This window comes from Zingiber officinale, chromosome 6B (assembly GCF_018446385.1).
Source record: "Zingiber officinale cultivar Zhangliang chromosome 6B, Zo_v1.1, whole genome shotgun sequence".
Classification (NCBI taxonomy): domain Eukaryota; kingdom Viridiplantae; phylum Streptophyta; class Magnoliopsida; order Zingiberales; family Zingiberaceae; genus Zingiber; species Zingiber officinale.
In genome coordinates, this window is record NC_055996.1 from 117955995 (window position 1) to 117963996 (window position 8002).

Genomic DNA, 8002 nt, shown 5'->3' on the forward strand with positions numbered 1-8002 from the left:
TCAATTGTCCGTGCATATCTTTGTCATGGCAGCAAAAACTTCCTCCGTACGATCCTTGGTACGACCCGGTCGCCGACCATGCTGCTTGTCGGCGGCAGACGTCTCGAGAATGATATCACTAGCTGTCCCTTTTGTCCTCTTCTAAGCCCTTTGTCTTTAACCGAGCCAGTCGGGCTGAGCGCTCGGCCTCCCAGGCTCCCGGGTATACACGCACCTCGGGCCGGGCGAGACGACCGATCGATCACATACTCGGATAAGGCACCGACTAGTTGTTCTGCCGTTCGGCCTAGCAGCTCAGCTACTCGGCATAGCGGTTCCTCTATAAAGGAGTTTGTGAGGGTCGGAAGCTCAACCCGAGGTCGAGCTGTCTTCGTGTAGACCCAGGGTCTACCTTGGCCGGTCGGCCAGGAGACTCCTCTCTGCTCGGCCGGACCTTTGACTCTCCCGTGCCATTGACCCCTTCCTCAGTGGGCCCCCAATCCTTACCACCGGATCACATGTCTTCCCTTCAAGTCTAGTCGAAGGAGGCGGTAAGTTCGACTGACTAGACCGTTGGCTTGGTGGCGTGTCTGCCACTCAGCTTTTGATGTTAGTGTTTATTCGATCGGGGACTACGCAAATGGGTGATGCCGATCGGCACGTCACCGGTTAGCACTTGACAAATTTTGTTTGCTAGTGGTTGTCACTTGACAAATTTTGTTTGCTAGTGGTTGTCACACTGCTCCGACAGTGGTCAATGACGGTATCCCTAGAAACTCCTCGGGATTTATGCAAATCAACGCCATTAAGGCTGAGCACGCGACCATGCCCACATAATGGTGCTCATTAAATGCGACCTGTGAGCAGGCGCCACGTGGTCGCGCAGCCGTCATTGCTCGCTCGAGCTGTCAGGGCTGATGTGACCTTTGGCTTTTCGAATTCGACGGTCGGATTCGCTCCTCGGATCTCGTGACTTGGATCAGACGGCTCCGGTCGATCGAGCTCAACGTTTATAAGGGCATCGCCTCTTCCCCAGCCGCCTCACGTTATCGTGCGTACGCATCCGAGGGCTCTCGCTTAGTCTTGTTCAGTGTTCCGGCGAACTCGCTTCTCTGCACTACGGTGATCCCTCGCTTCCTCCTTCGGTCACATCTTCTGTAAGGCTCCTTTGCCCCTCTCCTTTCGGTTCTTTTGCATTTCTCTTTGTGCTTTCGCCGTATTCGTGCCCCCCTTAGACACTGATCCGACCATCCTTCGCCTTAACCTTTGCCATTTCTTGCTTTGGCCCTTATCACCAATGGCCAGTTCCTCTCATCAGTCCGACCTCGCCCCCGGCCTCTGGTATACCACCACAGAGAGCCGGTTCGAAGAGAGGGATGCGCTGAGCCTCACCCAAATCTTCGAACTTCCATCTGACCACGAACTGATACTAGCCACACCCTCCGATCGACCACACGACCCTCCGACCGGCACTGTTTGCTTTTTTTGAGACCAGTTTATGGCCGGTCTACGCTTTCCTATTCATGCGTTCATCCTTGAGGTGTGCAACTACTTCCGCCTCCCGCTCGGCCAACTCGTCCCTAACTCCTTTAAGTTGTTGTGCGGGGTAGTTGTCCTCTTTAGGCTGCACGACATCCCCTTAGTTCCCAAAACTTTCCACTGCTTCTATTATCCCAAACAGTCCGAGTGGGGCACTTTTCTCTTCCAATCGCGGATTGGTCTTGTTTCTGAGCGGCCATCTTTCTGTAGTAAATGGCAGACCACTGTGTTGAGCCCGCGGGACCTTGGCAAATACAAGAGCCAGCCAGATTACCTCCACACAGCCAATCTGTTGGCCGGGCAGAGATTCAACATCCACAAACTGCTCTACGAGGGGGTGCTGTACATATTCGGATTGAGCCCGATCCGAACGAAGCTTCCGAGTAGCATAGGTAAGCGTTTTCCTCGTCCCCCTTCCTTTTGGTCTAACTGATTTATTCTTCTTTTATGCAGCTGATATCATGTGGTGTGCTAAGGCTACTGATCGGATGAAGTTGAAAGCTGCCGAGATAGAGGTGGCGGCCCCTAAGGAGATGACCGATCTAGGCATCGCCCCGGTCGGCTCACACGAGGGTGAGAGCGAAGAAGCTCCACCCGCGGTCGGAGAGTCGGCCGTTCGGATCCCTTCAACTGCACTGGTCGGTGATGCTATCTCGTCTGCTGGACAACCAGCGTCGGAAGAAGCGGGGCACTCGACCGAAGACTCTCCATTGATAATACACAAACGGCGCCGGACGAATCTCCACACCCAATCAGCTACATCTGTGGAACCGGTGACAGAGCAGGCTGGCACCCCCTTTGCCGCAATCACCCTGGCCCCCGCTTCAGTTGAGGCTATATCTTCGGACCGCACTCCCTCCTAGCTGGATCTGCCTGTGGCTTCCCTTGGAGCGCAGCCCGTCAGTTCCTAGTCACGAGCTCATCTTCGGCTTAGCCCGTCTGGTCGTGCAGCTTCAGCCTAGTCGGATCCGAGCAGCCGTCGTGTGGTTAAGGCCGTCCTCCATCTCCCAACAGAAGAATTTCTTCTGGCGGCTGATCAACCAGTCGTACCGGAGCATCAGATCACTATCCACGGACCGCTCGCCAAGATATGGGAGAATGCGAGGGCCCGCGTTGCCTTGATGACTCCTGGCCAGCTTAGTGACAGCCACTTGCAACAAGCTACCGGGGTATGCTTCTTAACACACTGCATGCCTATTTAACTTGGTTCTTGATATTATTTCATCTGAGCGCAGAACTAGGTAGAGAACGTCGCGGTTAGCAACCTCCTGGCTGCGCTGAAGGAAGAGTTGAAGAAACTCCAAATTTCTGGAGGGGTGCCGACTCAGGGGCCTTCGTACTCCGCGCTTCGGTCCGAGCTGACCAAGGCAGAGAAACTACTTGCGGCCGAGCGGCATAACTCCTCTGGCTTGGAAACCAGGGTTGCTGGGCTTGAAGCCCAGGTTAAGTCCCATGACCAGGAGATCAAGCTGGCCACTAACAGAAAGAATAGGGTCGTCACCGATCTAGAAGCCAAGAATGTGCAGGCCCGAGCATTGGAGTAACGCGTCAAAGAATTGGCCGACCTGCTCTCCACCGAACGAGAAAGCTGATCGACTGCTGAAGCTAAACTTCAAGGAGATAAGAAGGATCTCCAAGACGCTCTCGAAGCTTCCCAAGCTGCACTAAAGGAATATCAGGACCGTGAATTAGGACGCTTCGCGATACTAAAGCAGAACTATTTCTGCTCGGACGAATTTGGCGAGAAGTTTAGCAATCTGCTAGTCCTGGCCTTTGAGGAAGTCATCCGGGCGACAACTGTTTATCTGAAGGCTAAGGCCCAACTCCCGGAGACGGCCTCTATCCCTCCCAAAGACTTTTCCGGACTCCTAGAAACCATCCTCGAGCCCATCTTTGATGTCCTGGAGTGAGGAATGTTTTTAGCTTGTCTTTGTTTTTATGTTTTGACGCTGTATCTGTATACTCGCCGTTCTGCGAGTTAAAATTCGCAGAAAGTTCGCTTTAATCTGACTTTCAACCAACTTGACTGTATTATTTTCATACGAGTCAATATAAAATTCCGACTCTGCTAATGTTACTTCTTCGCACGCATTCTTCCTGAGTGGTATTCAGTAGTCTTCACGTCGGGGGGTTTATAGTCGCCGGTCCGACTCTGGAATTTAACGTCGCCGCTCGATGATCTTCACGCCGGGGGGTTTATAGTCGCCAGTCCGACTCTCGGATTTAACGTCGCCGCTCGACGATCTTCACGCCGGGGGGTTTATAGTCGTCGATCCGACTCTGGGATTTAACGTCGCCGCTCGACGGTCTTCAAGCCGGGGGTTTATAGTCGTCAGTCCGACTCTAGGATTTAACGTCGCCGCTTGACGGTCTTCACGCCGGGGGGTTTATAGTCGTCGGTCCGACTCTGAGATTTAACATCGCTGCTCGACGGTCTTTACGCCGGGGGTTTATAGTCGCCGGTTCGACTCTAGGATTTAACATTGCCGTTCAACGGTCTTCACGCCGGGGGGTTTATAGTCGCCGGTCCGACTCTGTGATTTAACGTCGCCGCTCGACGGTCTTCATGCCGAGGGGTTTATAGTCGCCGGTCTGACTCTGAGATTTAACGTCGCCGCTCGACGGTCTTCGTTCGGCATAAATTGTTCCGAGCCGCCGCGGGATACCGAACCGACAAATGATATGCTGCCATCTAAATTTCTTGACCATTTCCTCGGTTATCTTAGCTAGTGGCTCGACTTCAATCCACTTGGAAAAGTAGTCCACTGCTACTAGCAAGAACTTTCGCTGTCCGGTCGCCATTGGAAATGGTCCCACAATGTCCATGCCCAATTGATCGAATGGGCAGGACACCGTGGAAGTTTTTAATTCTTCCGCGGGACGATGTGAGAAATTGTGGTACCGTTGGCAGGATAAGCATGTGACGACTGTCTGAGCGGCATCCTCCTGTAAAGTCGGCCAAAAATAGCCGGCCAAAAGAATCTTCCTTGCCAACGAACGACCGCCCGGATGCCCGCCACATGAGCCTTGGTGTACTTCTTGCAAAATGTAGTCCACATCCTCCGGGCCGACGCACTTAAGCAGAGGCTCGGAGAATGCCTTTTTGTACAGCTGGTCACCAATGAGGACGAACCGACCAGCTCTTCTTCTGAGCAGATGTGCCTCCGACCGATCGGACGGCATTGCTCCGACCTTCAGAAACTCTATTATAGCCATTCGCCAGTCATTTGGAAATGTGAGTCCCTCCATCCGATCTATGTGGGCGACCAGGGACACTTGCTCGACCGACTGCTCAATGACGATTGGTGATATCGAACTGGCCAGCTTAGCCAGTTCATCTGCAGCCTGATTTACCTTGCGGGGGATCTTCTGTACCACCACCTCTCGGAAACCGGCCCTTAGTTTGGCGAAGGCTTCCGCATAAAGCTTTAGCCTAACGTTGCTTATCTCAAATGCTCCCGCGAGTTGCTGAGTGGCCAACTGTGAGTCTGAATGAATTAAAACGTTGCTAGCTCCCACATGCCGAGCAGCTTGCAAACCTGCTATACGCGCCTCATACTCCGCTTCATTGTTGGTTGCCTTATAGTCCAGCCGTACGGATAGGTGCATTCGTTCTCCATGGGGGGAGACCAATAGCACTCCTACTCCACTTCCCTGCCGAGTGGACGATCCATCTACATACACCTTCCAGGTGGTTTCGGGCTCGAGATTTTGTACCTCAGTAATGAAGTCTGCCAACGACTGTGCCTTGATTACCGTACGGGGCTGATACTGTATATCAAACTCGCTAAGCTCTATGGTCCATTTGATTAGCCGCCCGGACGCCTCAGGGTTCAGTAGAACTCGGCTTAAGGGGCTATTCATCATGACGATGATCGTATGCCCCAGGAAATAGGGCCGGAGCCTTCGAGCGACTAGAACAAGGGCGAAGGCAAGCTTCTCAAGACCAGTGTATCGAGACTCAGCATCCTTTAGAATGTGACTAAGGAAATACACTGGATGTTCTTCGTCGTTCTGCCGGACTAGCTCTGAACCGTCCGCGTGCTTGGTTGAGGACATATAAATGCGGAGAGGCTCGCCGACATATGACTTAGCTAATACAGGTAATGAGTTTAGGTAGGTCTTCAATTCTTCGAACGCTCGGTCACACTCCTCGTCCTATTGGAATTTGGTTGCCCAGCGTAGGATCTTGAAGAAGGGCATGCTCCGATCGGTCGTTCGGGAGATGAACCGGAATAGCGCTGTTATGTGACTCGTAAGGCGCTAGACTTCCTTCAAGTTTCTGGGCGGCGTCATATCCTATAGCGCTTTGACCTTGCTAGGGTTGGCCTCAATGCCTCGCTCGGTGACTATGTAGCCTAGGAAACGATCACTTTTTGCTCCGAACAGGCACTTCTGTGGGTTCAACTTAATCTCATACGCCCGTAATGTCTGGAAAGTTTCCTCTATATCTGCACAAAGGTCGACCGCTCGGAATGACTTAATGAGTATATCATCAACATATACCTCTAGGTGTCGCCCGATCTGCTTCCGGAACACCCTGTTCATAAGTCGCTGGTACGTAGCCCCTGCGTTCTTCAGTCCGAACGACATGACGTTGTAGCAATAAGTGTCGTCTGCCATGATGAAACTGACCTTCTCTTGATCCTCTCGGGCGAGTGGCATCTGGTGATAACCCTGATATGCATCCAGCATGCATATCATCTCGCACCCGGCGGTCGAATCCACCATTTGGTCAATCCAGGGCAGTGGGTAAAAATCCTCCAGACACGCCCTGTTCAGGTCGCGGAAGTCGATGCAGACTCTCCATTTGTTGCCGGGCTTGGAGACTAGCACCACATTTGCGAGCCAACTTGGGAACTGCACTTCGCTTATGTGGTCGGCCTCCAGAAGCTTCTCGACTTCCGTCCGTATGATGACGTTCTGTTCGGCACTATAGTCCCACTTCCTCTGCTTTACGGGCCGAGCGTCCAGCCGAACATGTAGCTTGTGCTGTGCGACGCTCGGCGAGATTCCTGGCAACTCGTGCATTGACCACGCGAAGACATCGTGGTTTTGTTAGAGACACTTGGTTAGCTCCTCCTTCTGGCTTGCCTCCAGGTCGGAGGCTATGAACGTCGTGGCCTCCGCTCGAGCTCGGTTAATCTGTACTTCCTCCTTTTCTTCATAAACAAAAGTAGGTGGCTTCTCGATTATAGCATTTACCTCGATACGTGGGGTCTTCCGAGCGGATTTCGCCTCTGCTAGCACCATCTCTACATAGCAATGTCGCGCTGCCAACTGATCGCCTTTAACTTCTCCCACTTGGCCGACCACGGGGAATTTGATCTTTTGGTGGAAAGTTGAGACGACCGCCTGAAACTCGTTGAGGGTCGGTCGGCCCAGAATAACGTTGTATGCTGAGGGAGCGTCCACAACGATGAAGTTAGCAATCCACGTCCTTCTAAATGGCTCTTCCCCAAGCGAAATGGCCAACTTAATCTGACCGATTGGTTGAACCTCATTACCCGTGAATCCGAACAAGGGCGTGGTCATCGGTAGTAGCTCTGCCCTATCGATCTAGAGCTGGTCGAACACTTTCTTGAAGACGATGTTGACTGAACTCCTTGTGTCAATAAAGATGCGATGAATAGTGTAGTTTGCTATTACCGCTCGGATGATGAGGGCGTCGTCGTGCGACACTTCGACTCCCTCGAGGTCACCAGGACCAAAGCTGATCGCCAGCCCGCTCGCCTTCTCTTGGTTGCATCCTACATCATGTATTTCCAGTCGTCGGGCATACGACTTGTGGGCTCGGTTGGAGTCACCACTGGTTGACCCTCCAGCGATGATGTTGATTTCCGCCCACGCGGAATTACTTCTATTTTCTTCCTCCCGAGCGGATGGTCTGGCTTGCTCATGGGAGACTCGAGGGTTAGCCCTTGGCTGGTGCTATTGCTGTTAATGGTGATGCCGCTCGGGTGAACGCCTAACTATTCTCCGCTCAGCGTGCTGATGATGAGCTCTCTTGTCCGGTGAAGGTGATCGGCGGCGATAGATCCTCTGCTCAGGTTGGCTGATCGGGGGAAGACTCCGGCAGTCCCGAGTGTTATGGGTGGCTGATTGATGGATTCTGCAAAACATGGGCATCCTGTTAGTTAGAACCCTAGAGTCAATCATTTGATGATTGCTGTATGGACTCATTGTATCATATTCTTATATATAAAGGCATTTGGTTTTTGGTTATTATACTTACTTGTATTGGTGCCAAATAAATTAAGTATAATAGCGTCCTTGAGTAGAAGGTTCTTACCTATATCAATCGATTGGTTGAATCGATATTGAGATGATATAGGGAACACTACTCTTAATTATTCCTAGTCGAGTATTAACATTCAGGGACAATGTTAATGCAATAAGACTAGCATGTAGGCCAACTCGATGACTTGATCTCACAAGTCATGGATATAGAGATATCAAGTTGACACATGGGTATGCATTGGAG